Source organism: Oryx dammah, unplaced genomic scaffold, assembly GCF_014754425.2.
Source record: "Oryx dammah isolate SB20612 unplaced genomic scaffold, SCBI_Odam_1.1 HiC_scaffold_16, whole genome shotgun sequence".
Taxonomy (NCBI): domain Eukaryota; kingdom Metazoa; phylum Chordata; class Mammalia; order Artiodactyla; family Bovidae; genus Oryx; species Oryx dammah.
The window spans coordinates 2,506,515-2,524,605 of NW_024070200.1; the positions used below are offsets into that span (position 1 = coordinate 2,506,515).

General features: G+C 54.8%; 1 protein-coding gene across 1 annotated transcript in view; it reads right to left on the reverse strand.

Moving 5' to 3' along the window:
* Positions 1-17,019: 17,019 nt before the first annotated feature.
* RCOR1 (REST corepressor 1) overlaps positions 17,020-18,091 on the reverse strand; it is a 127,074-nt gene continuing 126,002 nt past the window's right edge. The window contains exon 12 of the mRNA XM_040256888.1: positions 17,020-18,091. This exon is cut by the window's right edge and continues 12,482 nt beyond it. The gene's annotated coding sequence lies outside the window, so the exon portion shown is untranslated.

Here is an 18,091-nt window from a genome sequence, read left to right on the forward strand (position 1 = left end):
CCAGACCAGCTGGGGCCATCCAGACTCAGAAAGAGGGGAGAGGTCTTCAGGCAGTGAACCCAAGGCGGGCTGGGGCGGAAGGACACCAAAGTGTCATGCACTCTGGACACAGAGGAGCGGCGGGGACACCCCTGGGGTGTCACCAGGTGTGCTGGGAGGGTTCAGAGCGGCTCTGAATCCTACCTGTGGGCTCCGGGCACAGGTCGATGAAAGAAGAGGGGCAGGATGCTCAAATCTCTGGGCAGAGTGCAGACCGAAGCGGCCACAGGGCGGGCTGCTGTGACCAAGCAGGCCTGGGGTCTGCTGAGGGTCTGCCGCGAGCAGGCGGGAGGGCGGGGCTGATGTGAGGTGGGCTGAGGCTCTGTCGGCAACAGGACTTGGTGACCACCTGGCCATCGAGAGAGGAGTCGAGGTGGATGCTGAGGCTTCAGGGGCTCTGGCCTGGGCGCCTGGGGCGGGGCTGCAGGACGAGTGGGTCTGGGGAGGGCGGGCGGCACGACCTTGCTCGTGGGCAGTTTGAGGCTCCCGTCTCATGTCCTGGGGAGACCCGTGGGAGCTGTGGGGCAGCAGGGGTGCTGGAGCTCAGGGCTGGGGGCCGTGGACGTGCAGACAGGGGCCCCACAGTGGAGGAAACGCACCCACAGGGCCTCAGCCGGGCGGTCCTTCTCAGCAGGGAGCCTGGTGGACCAAGGCTGAGTCCTGGCCTCGCTTGGTTCCCGTGAGCTTGAACACTTCAGAGGACGAGGGGAGAGTCAGGAGAGTGAGAAGGAGGCCTCGGTGATAGACATCGCCTGTGGACACTCATCATTTAATTTAGGGTGGTAAAAATCACTGAGACTGAATTTCTCCCCGAGGTGCTGGAACTCCCCACTTTTAGAACGGGGTTAGCTCCAGCGAGAGCGAGGCGAAGCCAGCTCGCTGGGAGACCGTCCAGGTCTCCTCCGGGCTGGCTGGCTCCACCCTGGCCTCCGTCTCCCCATGACCCATTGCGATCGTCAGACCTGCTCCCTCCCGCGATGTCACCCATGGAGTAGCCCTCACCCTTGAACCCGAGGCCCCAGGTGAGACAATGAGCCTCGGCCACTTTCAAGCCCCTGCTCCCCGCTCGCTCCTGCCTCCAAAACCGAGCTTCCTCTCCAAGATTCCAGCAGAGATTTATAAAGATTTAATAGCCGAGGGCTGTAATGAGAGCTTAGATTATTAAGATCTCATTTCTCTTTGAAAATATCTCATGAAGTATTCTCTTAAATAATTAAAACTAAATCCCGCCTATCAAAATAAATGGAAAGGCATGTTTGGCTCCGGGGTGTCCTCGAGCGACTTCTCAGGCCACCAGCTCTCTTCTGTGGAGTCTGTCCCTGGAGAAATTGGCTTAGAGTCCTGGCCTTTCTAAATCCATTCTCTCCTTCTCTCAGGCCTGGGTTGTCCACAAGGACACTGGCCAAGTTACTGACCTTCCCAATATGCCGCCGTCCTGAAGATAGTCAGGCCCAAAAAATTCATGCTGACATCAGATGTTGACGTCAATTGGCCAATCCTAAAATAAGGATTTATATATATATTCTGAGAATGCACTTTTAGGAGGCGGAATTCAACCTTACTGGATGCCTGCGAGCTCATCACCTCCAAAAGCCAAGAGCTTGGGCCACTCAGGCTCTCGTGCCCAGGGCCAGCGATGCCCTGCAGAGCCCTGATCTGGAAAACCAGGGGCTGCCGCTTTGTGCAGTCTGCCGGCTGGACCCCCCCAGCATCCCCACGGCCCCACAGCTCAGTCCTCCCGAAACCACCGCAGACACGTTACTCCGTTCATGAACTCACAGAGTGAGTCCAGACGCCGGAGCGGCTAATTAAAGAGCGCCGGGGGCTGTGTCTGCCTCTGGGGGGTGGACATGTAAAAGCAAATAAGACACAGTCTTCCCTGGTGGCTCAGCCGTAAAGAATCCACCTGCCAAGGCAGGAGCCGCAGCAGACTCGGGTTCGATTGGGTCGGGAAGATCCCCTGCGGGAGGGCAGGGCAGCCCACTCCAGTGTTCTTGCCTGGAGAATCCCATGGACGGAGGAGCCTGGCGGGCTACAGTTCATGGGGTCGCAGACAGCCGGACACGACTGAAGCAACTTAGCACACAAGGATTATCCTGAAAGGGCTTTGCTTTAGCGGGGAAGGAGCCAACATGCGCATAGCGTGGTCAGTACAGGTGGGGGACCCAGGGCTCAGGGCCTGGGGTCATCGAGTGGGGCTCCCCAGTAGAGGGGAGGCCTGAGCAGAGTGAGCCGGCTGAGGGGTCCAGGCAGGGGGCCTGGCAGAAGCAAGAGCTGGAGGGGGCACAGGCAGGGGAGGCCCGGCTGAGCCCCAGCAAGGAGGGGCCTGGTCAGATGTAGGCTGATGGGCATCCTGGAGAGTCCCTTGGGGGCCCCTTGGGGGCTGGACCAGGAGATCAGGGCAGATGGGATGGGGGAGCAGGTTCGGGGCAGCACAGGACCACGAGTAGAAGGCTCGGTTTAGGGAGGCATCGGAGGCAGACGGGTTGGGGGCTCGTGAACCAGGTGATGCTCTGGATGGCGGCTTGGACGGCTGGGTCGACGGGGGTACCACCCACCGAAATGGGGGCCTGGGAGAAGTCAGGGACCGTGCGAGAAGGGCTGGGCGGGGGCCGGGGCTGGGGAACACCGGTTAGTCATCCAGCGGTGCCCCTCCCAGGACCCGCGGGGGTCAGGCTCCGTGCAGGCGGGGCCACATGGGCCATTGGCACCCAGGTCCCTGCAGCACACAGACCGGAGACCTCCACCAGATGACCTCCCCACCCCGAGTGGAGGTAAAATCACCTATCAGACAGAGTGAGACCCTCCAGGAATGCCCGGGGGCCCGGAGGCTTTTCGGAGGTGAACCCTGGCTGAGTCTGGAGCGGGGAGATCCCTGGAGGAGGGGGAGGGCCTGTGGGGAGAAACCCAGAGGTTGTCCGTGGGCAATGCTCACATGAGCCAAACTGCTCTGTTAAATGAGCACCTGAGCCAGACGCTTCCCAGCAAGAGCAGGATGAGGACGGCAGGAACCTTTCTGTGGCAGCCCTGTGTGTGAACCACACAAGGTCAGAGGTCTGAGCAGGGACCTTTCTCAGTGCAGACATCTGAGACCTGTACGCGGCAAAGGGACGTGCTCTAACTGATCAGTGTGGTCTGATGGCTTTCCTTTGGGTGCTCTGAAGGGCCCTGGGGAAGGGGTGTCCCCTTCCAAATCGTGCTTGGGGGTCATGAGGGACAGCCCGGCCACAGGTGCACTTGCCAAAGGGGAGGGTCCAGAAGACCTTGGACAAAACCACTGCTCCGGAGCGAGTGTGGGGACCGGAGCCCACTGGGCAGGCAGCCCTGGGAAGGGAGGAGGTGCGGCTGGGCTGGAGGAGTCAGACGTGAGAGTCAGACATGACTTAGCGACTGAATTGGACTGAACTGAGGGGCATGCCTCACTGATTGCACTTTGCAGATGCTGCGTTTTTACAAATGGGAGGTTTGTGGCCACTCTGCCTCGGGCAGGCCTGTCGGCACCATTCTGCCAACAGCATTTGCTCACCTCGCGTGTCTGTGTCACAGTTTTGCTAATTCTTGAAATAGTTCAGGCTTCTCGTTATCATTTGGTCAGTGACCTGTGCCCAGTGGTCTTCAGTGTGACTCCCCATAGGCTCAGACCATGTTGTAGAACTTTTTAGCAATAAAGTATTTTTTAATTGAGGCACGTACTTTTTTAGACATAATGCTATTTATTGCTCCACATTAACAGACCACACCTTAGTGTGGATATGACTTCTATATGCACTGGGGGACCAGGGAATTCACGTGAGTCCCTTCATGGTGGCATTTACATTACGGTTGTGGTCTGGGACGGAACCCACAGTATCTCAGATCTCTCTGGACGATTTTTGTCTGTGGGTCTCAGTAAAGTTATTTTCATCTTGAGTTGGGAGAAAAACCATGATGCTCAATTCTCCTAACTTGTCCCTGGGTTAAAAGAGCCGTCCCAGGACCTCCCTGGTGGTTCCGTGCCCCCAGAGCAGGGGGCCTCGGTCCCATCCCTGGTCAGGGAACTGGATTCCACAGGCTGCAGCTAGGACCTGGAGCAGCCACATAAACATTTAAAAAAAGAACCGTCCCCAAACCCTAGGTGTGCACCGGTTGCTCACCCTGGCCTCCAACCCCATCGACCCCTTGGGGCACCCCAACTTCCCTCCCCCCTCAGCTGGTACCCCACCCTCCAGCCCTGTCCCCAGTCTCTGGAAAAGGAAGATGTGGCCCTCGGTGGTGACCTCAGCCTTGGCCCAGCTGGCTCTTCCCGATTCAAACCCTCGTGGGGAAGGAGGGGTGTGGTGAGGGACCAGGAGGGGACATGGAAGCCCCTGGATGTGGCTCCCAGAGAAGCCATAATGTGCATCTGAAAAGGAAGCGCCTCTGCCCTGGGGACACCGTTAATAATAATAAAAAAATAATAAGAGGCTGCTCCTCCCCTGCTGCTGGGCCCAGCTCTCTGAGCGCACCTCAGAATCACCTCACTTGATCCTTACTGCCGCCCCACAGGAGCTTGCATCATCTCTGTTTTAGAGAGGAGAACGATGAGAGAGAGGGGAAATAACCCACCCAGGGTCGCACAGCACCTGAACCCTGGAGCGTAGATCTGAGTGCAGCCGCGGAAGCCTGGGCCTCCTGCCTTCTACATCACCAGCGGCCCCAGCAGTGAGCCGAGCTCAAGGGCAAGCTCACAACTCAGCAAGCACAGACAGCATCAAAGCAGACACTTTGAGATGGGCTTGGTCTGTCTTCCTGGCCCCTAACAACCCCGCAAAGGGCTCCTGGGGTCTCAGTGACTGCACGTCAGAGACCTCCATGAGTCCTGACCTCCCAGCCCCCCGACTCCTCTCCCAGTCTGGGCGCGGGTGCAGCTGCACTGGGATGTCTGTCCTGCTCTGAGCGGGTCACCCTGTGACCTCTTCCTTGTTCCTGCTCATGGGAGACCAGGTTCCGGGGAGTCTCTGAGTCGGGGGCAGGCAGCTCTCCGCAGAGCCCATTCTATGAGGTCCTGGTGCTGAAAAGCAAAGGGCTTTGCTGATCTTTAGCCCTCTGGGCGTTTGTAGAAGCAGACCTCCTTGTCAGCATCACAGTGTTCTTTTCCAGGGCCAGGCCCCAAGGCCCAGATCTGACGAGTTCTCTGGGTGTCCCTGTCCTGAACCCCAATTTCTTCACAGCCCCGGTGGACAGTGCCGGGCGAGGCCAGGTCCTATGTCAGGCCCACCCCAGCTGGTCACAGATTTCTGGCCCCAGGGGTCATAGGTTTCTCAGAAGCCAGGACGACCACCCTGCCCCTCCCAGTAGAAAGTGTTAACCCCCCCAGGGGTGACCCTCAACCAACTGGACCGGGAGCCACTGCATAAACACCAGCCTCCCCTCCTTCTGACCAGCCATCCCGAGGCATGTGATACACGCTTTCTGGGCGTCCACAGCAGCCTGAGCCCCGGGATCCCCTGGGACAACAGGGCCTTCTCTCTGCCTGCGGGTTCCCCCTGCCTCCCAGGATCCCCTAGACGGAACTGCTTGCTCCCAAGCTCTTTTTCAACTTCTGCTTCCCAGGCACTCATTGCGCACTGGGACCTCTCTGAGCCCCAACCTCCTCACCCACAAGAGGGCATAAAAGATCGCAGGCCACCTCGGGAGGTCAGACAACTGACCCCGGTGTGGCCTGGGCTGTGACCACATGGCACCGGGCCCTGCAATCTCCAGGGCAAGACACGGAAGCTGAGAAATGTCCTAACGCGCAGTCTCACTCTTGGTACTTGTGGCTGCCTGGTGTATTCTTATTTGTTGATTGTTGGTGTAATTTTTGTTGATTTGCTGATTATCATTTGTTGATTCCGGGTCTGCACAGCCACAAACATTCACGTATCTCCAACCACGTTCCCTGCTGTTTGCCAGCTTATTCAAGCAAACCCCAGAACATCCTAACTACACGCTCGCCCCCCGGATCGTGGACAGGAGAGGGCCCTTCTCCCGCTCGCTCTGGGAGAACATGCGCCGATTAGTGGGAAAGGTGTCGCCAGCGGGTAAGCAGCTCACAGAGAGGTCAGCTCCGGCCAGCTCTGCACATTCAGAAAGCCGACCGCAGTGGAGGGGCCCCGCTCCATGGGCGCCGCTGAGACTGTGGGATGGGCTTCCCTGATAGCTCAGTTGGTAAAGAATCTGCCTGCAATGCAGGAGACCCCAGTTTGATTCCTGGGTTGGAAAGATCCCCTGGAGAAGGGAACGGCTACCCACTCCAGTATTCTGGCCTGGAGAAGTCCATGGACTACACAGTCCGTGGGGTCACAGAGAGTCAGACATGACTGAACGACTTTCACTTTAACCCCGGGCAGCCACACACCTCGCTGCTTCCCCTCCCCTGGGTCCAGCCCCCCGGACTGGCACCTACCAGTTGCCACCTGGGCTGTCGCGATAAATTGTGAGACGCCAGCATGCCAAGGAAGTGTGCAGAATGGGTGACAGCCAGCGCTGTCCCCACAGAGGCCCGGCACGGCTGCTTACGGCCGGCAGGGTGCATGGGTGCGGCAGCTAGCAGCACGGGAGGCGGGCAGCTGGCGCACAGGGCCTTGAGTTGGTTTTTAATTAATTAATTGATTGATCAGTTTCGGCCGTGCTGGGTCTGGTTCCTCGAGTTGTGTCCAGCAGGAGCTCCTCTTTGGTGCGGCGTGAGGGCTTCTCACTGCGGTAGTTTCTCTAGCTGTGGAGCACGGGCTGCAGTAGCTGTGGCCCCAGGCTCTAGAGCACAGCAGCTTAGTAGCTCCGTGGCATGCGGGATCGCCCCAGACCAGGGACCGAGCCTGGGTCCCCTGGATTCTTTACCACGGAGCCCCTAGGGAAGCCCTTCTGCTTTTTTTTTTAAGATTGTATTTTTTTTATGGGTTTTAGTTTTGTTATCTATTTTTAGCCACATGTTTTGCGTGTGGAACTTTCCTGACCAGGCATAGAACCCATGCCCCCTGCAGCTGAAACAGAGGCTTAACCATTGGTTCAGCAGGGAAGTCCCAGCCCTGCTTCTTTCACAGCAACTCTGCCACAGGCCTGGCTCTGCGGCACTCGCAGCCTTGCAGTGCAGCCTGGTCCAGACGCTGGCTGGGCCCTGATGCCCAGCTCTGCAGAAGAAATTGCTGACCCGGGAGCTGGGGGACGCAGGGCAGATTGCTGCTGCGGGCAGGGAGGTCTCTGGGGCCCAGAGAGGCTGGGACAGTGTTTACAGCAGCCTCAGAGCCCAAGGTGCTAAAAATAGCTGGGGCCTTGCCCCTGAACCCACTCCTCCTGGCCGCCTGGCAGGTGGTAGGACAGGAATAGACCCCCAGCATGGTGGGCACAGGCTGCCGGCACCTCACAGGGTGCAGAGTGGGGGGTCACCCTCCAGTTGCGGCAGAGAAGGAGCCTAGCAGTGGGACCCCAGGTCCGGGAGCTGAGCTGCAGTGGGACCCCAGGTCCGGGAGCTGAGCTGCAGCGGGAACGAGGGAGGGGGTATCGGGCCCTCGTCCTGCAGGGCCCCGGAGGCAGGCAGTTCCCACTAAGTGTTTTCCAAGGATGGGCAGAGGAAGGGCCCTCTCCCTGTCCACAATCTGCGGTGAGTGCGCAGGTAAAACATTCTGGGGTTTGCCTGAATGAGCCAGCAAACAGCAGGGAATGTGGTTTGCAATACGTGAATATTTGCGGCTGTGCTGACCCGGAATCAACAGACGATAATGATGGGACAGGCCCTGCAGCTTGAGGCCAAGCACAGCCCCAAAGCGGAGCCAGCACTGGGGGTCCTGGCCGTGTGAGACGGGGCCATCTGCACTCTTGGGTGCCCCTCCTCACCTGCCCTCGGGGACTGTGAGCCTGGCCTCACAGGGGATGGGAATGGGGATCTGCAGGGAGCCGGCAGCCCAGCCTGGCATCCGGCTCAGGGCTCAAGGGAGGACCCAGTCTCCTGCGGGTGACGTTTCTCTGGCCAGGGTGGGAAAGGGGGACACGAGCTGGGCATGAGCACTCTGTTCCTAGCGCAGAGGAGACGAAGGCCGGGCCCCCACCCAGCCTGCCTGAGGTCCCCGCCCCACTGATAAGAATAAGCTACCACTGAAGAGTGTTCCCATCCAGAACTTCTGAAAAGTGACACGTTCTGGAGGCTAAAATGGTTTGGTCACCAAAATACAGCAGCCAGGGCGCCAGACGTCCGGGCTGGAGGGCCAGCCCACAGTCTTTGCCGTTCAGCTCATGTCTTCAAAATACCGCACCCTGACACTATTCCCAGCGTGGCCAGAGGGCAGCCTGGCTCCCCAGCTTGGGTTTGGAGCACTGCGGTCCCTGGCACCTGGGAGCTGGGACAGGTACGCGGCCAGGGCAGGGTGTGGGGTGGGGTGCTGACCCCTGGCCCATCACCAGGAGGTGCAGATTTGGGGTTAGGAGAATCCCACGTGCCCCCTGGAGAAGCTGATGATTCGCAAGGCTAATCTGGGCTTTGAGAGGGTGCCCATAGCACAGCCCTGTCCCCACGAGACCGCCGCCCTCCCTCCAGGTGGCAAATCCACCAACATCACACACCCGCGTCCCCGGGCAGCCAGTGGTCATGCGGGAAGCTCCCTGCACCGGGCAAGCTGCCTGCAGCGGGGGGCACATGCCCGGGCTGCAGCCAGCAGCCGTGGGCTCCCTCTCTGCAGCAGACCCTGGCCAGGACGGAGGGACAAACAGGCTGGAGGGGTGGGGACAAGCGGCGGCCCCCTGCCTCCAGGGCCTCCCAGAAGGGCCTGGCCCTCACGGAGGGCCTCCTGCCAACAGGCACTTCAGGCGATGGAGCTGGTCCGTCTGGGCCCCGGGAAGACAGTCGCCCCTGCAGTCCCGAGCGGACCAAGCAAACAGCCCTCCCCGCCTCCCCTGCCCCGGCCGAGGCCTCCTGAGCAGACAGATAGACAGGGGCCAGCTCTGCCCCCGGGCACTGTGTGTACGCTTGGCGGCTGTCAGGAAGCGTTTGCCTAGGCTCAGGGGCCAGTGCTGGGCAGCGCCCGTCCCTCAGGGCCCACTCGAGACTGCTGTCACTGTCCGCCTCCTCGCCTGCAGCTCGGGACACCCCAACAGGCAGCTGCCCTGCTGGTGGGAGCCGGGTGGGCATCCCTGTGAGGCCCAAGCATTCCCCGGGACCCAGCCCTCAACCCCTCTCCTGCCCAGCCTGGCCCCTCAGCTTGAGTCCCTGCCAGATCTCCCAGCCTGCTTCCCAGGGTGGAAGGAGGAGGAGAGGGTCTGGAGCGACCCCCTGCCCCTGTGCACATTCCACCCTCTTCCACTGAAGCCCCCTCCCCCGGGGATCCCACCCCATGCCTGAGCCACCACCTGCATGCCCAGGGCCCAGGCTGCAAAAGCTGACGGTCCAGGAGGGACGGAGGGTCCTCAGGGGCACAGGGGCAGGGTCCGGGAGCACAGCAGCCCCCAGGAGGGGGCACAGGGAACGAGGGGCACTTGGCTTCCACCAAAGGCCCCTCCCCTCAGCGTTTGGGGCTGCCACCCGCAGCTGATGCCCCTCAAGGGTGGGCTGAGGGCAGGACAGGGATTCGCTCCAGACTTCTCCTGGGGTCCTTGTGCCTGTGCCCCCCGGAGAGCTGCCACAGTGGCTTCTGGGGGACTTTGCACCCCAATCCTGCTGGGGGGTCCTGGGGACAGCTAGGGCCCCCAAGGCACCGTGTGCCCCTCCCCACCCCCTACACGGTGCCTCCAAGGGTGCTTCTGGAAGTTCCTGGAGCCCAAGGTCTCAGTGGGTTCACCCCGCAGCCAGGCAGCCCCCCAGAGGCCTGTGTCCACCATGTGGGCCTCAGGCACCCCCCCAAGGAGCCGGGTAGGGCAGCGTCTCTGCCAAAACCACATCCAGCAGGCACCACCCCCCCACCTGCCGCCCCAGCGCTGAGCTGCTGCACCACTGCCCGAGGGCCCTTCCAGAACCAGCCTCCCCCCAGGTATGGAGGAGAAGCCCCCATCCTGGCAGCTCCTCCTCCCAGACCTGGGGTGAAGGGGCATGCCTGCCACTACCGTCCAAACCCTTGCCCAGGCCTGCGCCCAGGGGCTCAGGCATGGGGCTGGGTCCTGTTGGGATCTGACCTGAGCCGTGACAGGCTCAACAGGCCACACTAGGCCTAAGCCTCAGGTTCTCGTAAGCATGAGTCATAATTCTGGGAAGCCTCACCAAGGTCCCCGATGACACCAAGGTCCCCCCCGATGACGCCAAGGTTAAGTCAATCACCACACGCCAACTACACTATTGCTGAGACAAAAGACCGCCTGTATAGAAGCAGCTGTGATTCAGAGCTCGGGGCTCTCATCAAGATTCCACTGTGCTGGATGAGACCTGGGCCCTAGCTCGAGCTAGCAATAAACCCCTTTATGCTTTTGCATTGCTGTGGACGTCTTATCTTATTCTCTCAGTTTTGGGGACTCGGACACTGGGCATAACAGGTCCCAGGCCAGGGGCCCTCAGCAGAAGAGGGTGGACAGCACACGGGGGGCTCCTCTGGACCCTCCCTCTGTCTTCCACCAGGACCTCTCCTGGGAAGCAGATGCCCTCCCTGGCCAGCCATGGAGACCCAGCAGGCTTCTACCCATCCAGGCTGCATCTACCCGGCCCCAGAGCGCTGATGGTTCCAGAGACTGGGGGCCTTAGAGGCCCAGAGAGGACCCCGTCCTGACAGGGGGTGGCAGGGAGGTGGCAGATCAGGGCCCCTGGAAGGAGCTGGCCTGGGCTGAAATCTCGCCTCAGCACTTCCTGCTGCTGGACTCTCCAAACTCTGGTCTCAGTAACAAGTGGGAGGAACAACGGCTGTTGGAGGACGAAGCCCTGGAGGGTGACTCACCGGGCATGACGCAGGTTGCGGGGGGTGGGGGTGGGGGAGCATGCTCAGAGGATGGGCTGGGGGCGGGTGGTGGGGAGAGCCAGGGCTGGGGAGGCGGAAGGGCCCAGGTGGCTGTGGCTCCAAGCCCAGGGGCTGATCTCAGTGGCCGGGGTGGGTGCAGCCTGTGGGGTTGCTGCCCAGGAGCCAAGGCAGCCGGGTCCCCGTTGGAGGTGCTTAGGTCGCGATGTAGGTGGGGGCGGTTCCCAGCAGCAGGGCCTCCTGGCCGGGTTCTCAGCCCCTCGCAGGTTCTGTGGACTTCCCAATCCTCTTCCCGGAGTCCTGTGTCACTTACATACCCAGCCGTTCTCAGTATGCTGAGACGGGGGTTCAAGTCTCCAGCTGCGATTACAGACCCGCCTCCGCCCTCTCGCCATCAGACTTTGTGTTCCATGTTTGGAAGCTGCTTTCCAGTGCATAACTGCTTACAACTTTACGTCTGATGAACTGACCCTTTCATTAGTAAGAATTGTCTCTCTTTGCCTCTAATAATGTGCTTTGCCTTAAAATCTATTTTGTGTGATATGAACACAATCTCTCTAGCTTTCCTAGGCTGCTTGCAAGGTACAGGCGTACACACGTTATTGTGCTTTGCAGATATTGGAATTTTTACAAATGGAAGGTTTGTGGCAACACAGTATTGTGAGATGATGGTTAGCTTTTGGGGGGGGCAATAAGGCACTGTCAAATTCAGGTATGTACACTGTATTTTAGATAATGCTATTGCACAGTTAAGAGATTAGTGTAGTGTAAATACAACTTCTTTCCCCCAAACTTAAAACCATTTTATTTTGTATCAGGGTATATCTGATTACCAATGTTGTAGCAGTTTCAGGTGAACAGGTAGGGGACTCAGCCATACATATACATGTATCCGTTCTTCCCCCAAACCCCCCTCCCATCCAAGCTGGCACAAAACATCGAGTAGCCCCACGTGCTATGCAGTAGGCCCTTGTTGGTTGTGCTGTTCTTAGTTGCTCAGTCGTGTCCAACTCTTTGCAGCCCGTGGACTGCAATTCACCAGGCTCCTCTCTCTGTCCATGGGGATTCTCCAGGCAAGAATACTGGAGTGGGTTGTTATTCCCTTCTCCAGGGCATCTTCCCAACTCAGGGATCAAACCCAGGTCTCCTGCATTGCAGGCAGATTCTTTACCATCTGAGCCACCAGGGGTAGCCCCCTTGTTGGCTATCCATTTTGAATGGATAACCACTCCCAAACTCCCTAACTAACCCTCCCCCCAGTAAAGACCACTTCCATATGCCCTGGGAAATAAAAAGCTTCCCATGATTTGCTTTACTGTGATATTTGTTTTATTGCAGTTGATCTGGAATTGAACCACAGTATCTCTGAGGTCGGTCTGTATCTCCTTTTCCACACTCTTACTTGCTGCCCATCTGTGCTTTTGTGTATAAAGTGTGTCTCTTGTAGACAACACAAAGTTGAAACTTGCTTTTTTACCTAGTTCAGTTCAGTTGCTCAGTCGTGTCCAACTCTTTGTGACCCCATGAACCGTAGCACGCCAGGCCTCCCTATCCATCACCAACTGCCAGAGTTCACCCAAACCCATGTCCATTGAGTTGGTGATGCCATCCAACCATCTCACCCTCTGTCATCCCCTTCTCCTCCTGCCCTCAATCTTTCCCAGCATCAGGGTCTTTTCAAATGAGTCAGCTCTTCACATCAGGTGGCCAAAGTATTGGAGTTTCAGCTTCAACATCAGTCCTTCCAATGAACACCCAGGACTGATCTCCTTTAGGATGGATTGGTTGGATTTCCTTGCAGTCCAAGGGACTCTCAAGAGTCTTCTCCAACACCACAGCTTAAAAGCATCAATTCTTCAGCACTCAGCTTTCTTTATGGTCCAACTCTTACATCCATACATGACCACTGGAAAAACCATAGCCTTGACTAGACAGACCTTTGTCGACAAAGTAATGTCTCTGCTTTTGAATATGCTATGTAGGTTGGTCATAACTTTCCTTCCAAGGAGTAAGCATCTTTTAATTTCATAGCTGCAGTCACCATCTGCAGTGATTTCAGAGCCCCCCAAAAATAAAGTCTGACACTGTTTCCCCATCTATTTGCCATGAAGTGGTGGCACCAGATCCCACAGTCTTCATTTTTTGAACGTTGAGTTTTCAGCCAGCTTTTTCACTCACCTCTTTCACTTGCATCAAGAGGCTTTTTAGCTCCTCTTCACTTTCTGCCATAAGGGTGGTGTCATCTGCATATCTGAGGTTATTGATATTTCTCCCAGCAATCTTGATTCCAGCTTGTGGTTCTTCCAGCCCAGCGTTTCTCATGATGTACTCTGCATAGAAGTTAAATAAGCAGGGTGACAATATACAGCTTTGACATACTCCTTTTCCTATTTGGAACCAGTCTGTTGTTCCATGTCCAGTTCTAACTGTTGCTTCCTGACCTGTATATAGGTTTCTCAAGAGGCAGGTCAGGTGGTCTGGTATTTCCATCTCCTTCAGAATTTTCCACAGTTTATTGTGATCCACAAAGTCAAAGGCTTTGGCATAGTCAATAAAGCAGAAATAGATGTTTTTCTGGAATTCTCTTGCTTTTTTGATGATCCAGCAGATGTTGGCAATTTGATCTCTGGTTCCTCTGCCTTTTCTAAAACCAGCTTGAACATCTGGATGTTCATGGTTCACTTATTGCTGAAGCCTGGCTTGGAGAATTTTGAACATTATTAGCGTGTGAAATGAGTGTAATTGTGCGGTAGTTTGAGCATTCTTTGGCATTGCGTTTCTTTGGGATTGGAATGAAAACTGACCTTTTCCAGTCCTGTGGCCACTGCTGAGTTTTCCAAACTTGCTGGCATATTGAGTGCAGCACTTTCACAGCATTAGCTTTCAGGAATTGAAATAGCTCAACGGAGGAGACTGGTAGGCTGTAGTCCATGGGGTCGCAGAGGGTCGGACACGACTGAGTGACTTCACTTTCACTTTCACTTTCATGCATTGGAGAAGGAAATGGCAACCCACTCCAGTGTTCTTGCCTGGAGAATCCCAGGGATGAGGGAGCCTATGGGGTCACACAAAGTAGGACACGACTGAAGTGACTTAGCAGCAGCAGTAGCAGCAACTGGAATTCCATCACCTCCACTAGCTTTGTTCATAGCAATGCTTCCTAAGGGCCACCTGACTTCACATTCCAGGATGTCTGGCTCTAGGTGACTGTGAGTGATCACACCATCATAATTATCTGGGTCGTGAAGATCTTTTTTGTACAGTTCATCTGTGTATTCTTGCCACCTCTTCTTAATATCTTCTGCTTCTGTTAGGTCCATACCATTTCTGTCCTTTATTGAGCCCATCTTTGCATGAAATGTTCCCTTGGTATCTCTATTTTTCTTGAAGAGATCTGTAGTCTTTCCCATTCTATTGTTTTCCTCTATTTCTTTGCACTGATCCAGTACAATAGTACATACCTTGTAATTGGAGTTTTATTCCATCTACATAGAATTTCAGTTGCAGTTAGGTTAGATTTAGATCTGCTATCTTGCTACTTATCTCTTTTGGTTCCTCTTTCTAGTCCTTCTTTTGTGTTAATACAATATTTCTTCGAATCCCATAATTTTCCTATTGGATTTCCAGCTGTCTTTGCATATGCAATCAGTGATTGCTCTAGAGATGAAGTACACATTTTAATGTGTCCCAGTCTGCATGGGATTGGTATTGGATTCCTTCAGGTAAAATACAACCATGTGCCTCTCTATTCACGCTGCCATCCATACCGCATTTATGTCATAAACACAATAATGCCTATGAAAGAAGTGAAAGTTGCTCAATTGTGTCCGACACTTTGCAACCTCATGGACTATACGGTCCCTGGAATTCTCCAGGCCAGAATACTGGAGTGAAAGAAAAAAAAAAATGCTGGAATGGGTAGCCTGTTCCCTTCTCCAGGGGATCTTCCCAACCCAGGAATTGAACCCAGGTCTCCTGCACTGCAGGTGGATTCTTTACCAGCTGAGCTATCAGGGAAGCCCAGACTGTGTATAATATCTCTAAAAGGAATTAAGAGGGATTTCCTTGGTAGTCCATGAGTTAAAACTCTGCGCTCCCAATGCAGAGGGCTTGGGTTCAAACCCTGGTCAGGGAACTAGATCCCACATGTGACAACTAAGATTTCACACACCATAACTAGAAGATTCCACCTGCCGCAACTAAGACCCAGTGCAACCAAAAAAATACATTGTAAAGAAAGGAATTTAGAAAAGTGGACAACATACAGCGTGCTAGCGGCTTCCCTGGTGGATTAAGAATCCACCTGCCAATGATGGGGACACAGGTTCACTCCCTGGTCCAGGAAGATTACATGTGTTGAGAGGCAATGAAGCCCGTGGGCCACAACTGCTGAGCTCGTGCTGTAGAGCCTGCAAATCACAACTAGAGAAAACCCACGTGTAGCAATGGAGATGCAGCACAACTGAAAAAAAAGAAAGGGGGGGGGCGTGCCAGTTACCAGTTTGTTGGCTCTCAGCTCCACGTGTACCCACCTTTGCCCTGCTTTGTGGAACTGGCACTGACCGCAGGAAGCTCTCTTGCCTGCTGGACGATGCTAGGTTTTGTCAATAGAGGGCACAGGAGGGCCACTGCAGGGCCAGTCAGCCACAGCTCCTCCCCGCTGGCCCGGGGCTTTCATCCCCCAGTGGTGGAGCCGCCAGCAGCTGGCAGGAGGCCCACCAGGCTCCCTGGCCATTGTGGTCACTGCCTAGGACCCAGCTTCAGCCAGCATTGTTCTGCTTCTTCACCACTGCCAGCTGCACATGCCACGGAGGTCTGAAGCCCAGCCTTGTGGCAGTGGTGGTGGTGGTGGTGGTGGGGCATCCCACTTTCTCAACTTATCCCCGAGCCGTTTTCCGCATTTGTATTCCTGTAATCCTTAAAGTTCTCTTTACCCATCTCTTTGTTGTCGTTGTTTAGTTGCTAAGTCGTGTCTGACTCTTATGACCCCCATGGACTATAGCCCACCAAGCTCCTCTGTCCATGGGATTTCCCGGGCAAGAAGACTGCAGTGGGTTGCCATTCCCTTCTCCAGGAGATCTTCCCGGCCCAGGGATTGAACCCAAGTCTCTTGTGTCTCCTGCATTGGCAGGTGGAGTCTTTACCACTGAGCCACCCGGGAGGCCCGAGCCATCTCTTACCAATCTGTAATTCTTTGTCCAGAGCCCTCTTCAGATTGCGAGTGGTCTCTGTCTTCTGCCTGGATGCTGACTGGTAGATCTAGCCCTTCACTCACATTCACCACTCCCAGTGCCGCCCAGGCCGACCCGTAGCTCGGAGGTGTCATCTGAGGCCACTTCTGTTTACCCTGAACAACTTGCTTTAGCATTTCTCATGGTGGAGATCTGCTTTGCGACATATTTCCTCAATTTTTGTTTGCAGAAAAGTGTCCTTATTTTGCCTTTGCTTTGATAGTTTGAAACTTCAGCACCTTGAATATGATATTCCAAAATTTGGGGGCTTGTTTTTTTCTGTTGAGAAGTCAGCTGTCAGCTGGAGAACTGTTCCGTATAACCTGTTGTTTTTCTCTCACTGCATTTAAGATTTTCTCCTTTAGCTTTAGCTTTTGGCAGTTAGACTATGATTTTCCAAGGACTTTTTTTTACCTGCTTTAGGTTCAGTAAGATTCTTGGATTTTCAATGTTTTCCACAAAATTTTGTCTGGTTTCACCTTTATTTCTTTAAAAACATCACCTGTCCCTTTCCCCACTTCCTTTCCTTCTAAGACAATTACATGTATGTCAGCTCCTTCATACTGCCCCCACATCTGAGGCTCTGTTCATCTTTCTTCTTTTTTCTCTCCATTTTTAGGGTTAATTCTTATTGCTCTTGAAGTCCACTCATTCTTCTGCCATCTCTAATCTGCCATTCAAACCATCTAAAAACCCCCACAAATTTCTAATTTCACTTTTCATACTGTTTGGCTCTTGAAATTCCATTTTTAATAGTTTTTAACTATTGAGTTTTCCTACCTGTTCACTAATTAAAATAAACTTTAATTATTGATACATATTTATAACAGGTGTTTTGAAGTCTTTGCTAAATTCCATATCCAAATCCACTTGGAGTCAATTTCTACTGTTTTTCTTTTTTTTCCTGACAGTGAATGATATCTTCCCAATTCTTTGCATGTCTAACTTTTGGTTGAAAATTAGACATTTCAGACAACATATTGTAGTGTCTCTAGATTTGGTTGTGTTCTAAGCATGATTGTTTTGCTACTGTTATTGTTCTAGAGGGAAGTTAATTTGCCTATATTCACACTGAATTCTGTCTCCCAAGGGAGGGTGTGGCAGCTGGTCTCTTGTAGGCACAGCTTTTCTTTCCCTGTTCCACTGGGGATACTCCCCTCTGCCTGCATAGTTTGGCCATCAGTCAAGGATCTCAGTAAACTTGACACTCAGAAGCTTACTCTCTGTGGTTTCCTTCCTTCTGAGCATTCCCTCCGAAATTCTCGGCTTCCTCCCAGCACCAGGTTATATGCTCTGATATCTCAAGTGTACGGCTACAGCTTTCTACCACTTACGCGGTGCATAGGGAATGCAGCCAGATAAAAAGCAGTAAACTCGCAGATATCATCTAGAGTAGCTGCCTTCTAAGAGTAGACAAATTCCTGCCTGTTTTTCACTGAGTCTGCAGCACACGCGTAGAACTGTGGTCAACCAGGGATTTGAGCCGCAGGTTGACTCAGATTTTTGGTGTCATCCCTTCTATGGTTCTCTCACATCCAGAGGCTCGCCCAGGTTTTCTTTTGGCTCTGAACTCTGTTCTCTGCTACTTGAGGTTGACAGGGATGTGGTGTTCCACGTGTTCTCCTCCGCTATGGCAAAGGGCACTGGGCAGCAGCATCAGGAGGAAAACAAACTCTCGATTCTTAGCTCTTGTGGTTGTTAAGTTTTCAGGAAGAATATGCCTCTCATTTCTGTCTGCTTTGGGGTGCTTTGCAGTTCTTTTTAGTATGTATTTATTTATCGGCTGTGCTGGGCCTTCGTGGCTGTGCAGACTCTTTAGTCGCAGCGAGTGGGGGCTGCTCTCTAGTTGCGGTGCACGGGCTTCTCACTGCGGTGGCTTCTCTTGCTGCGGCTCCCGGGCTGTAGGGCGCGTAGGCTCAGTAGCTGCGGCTCCCGGGCTCTGGAGCACAGGCTCAGTAG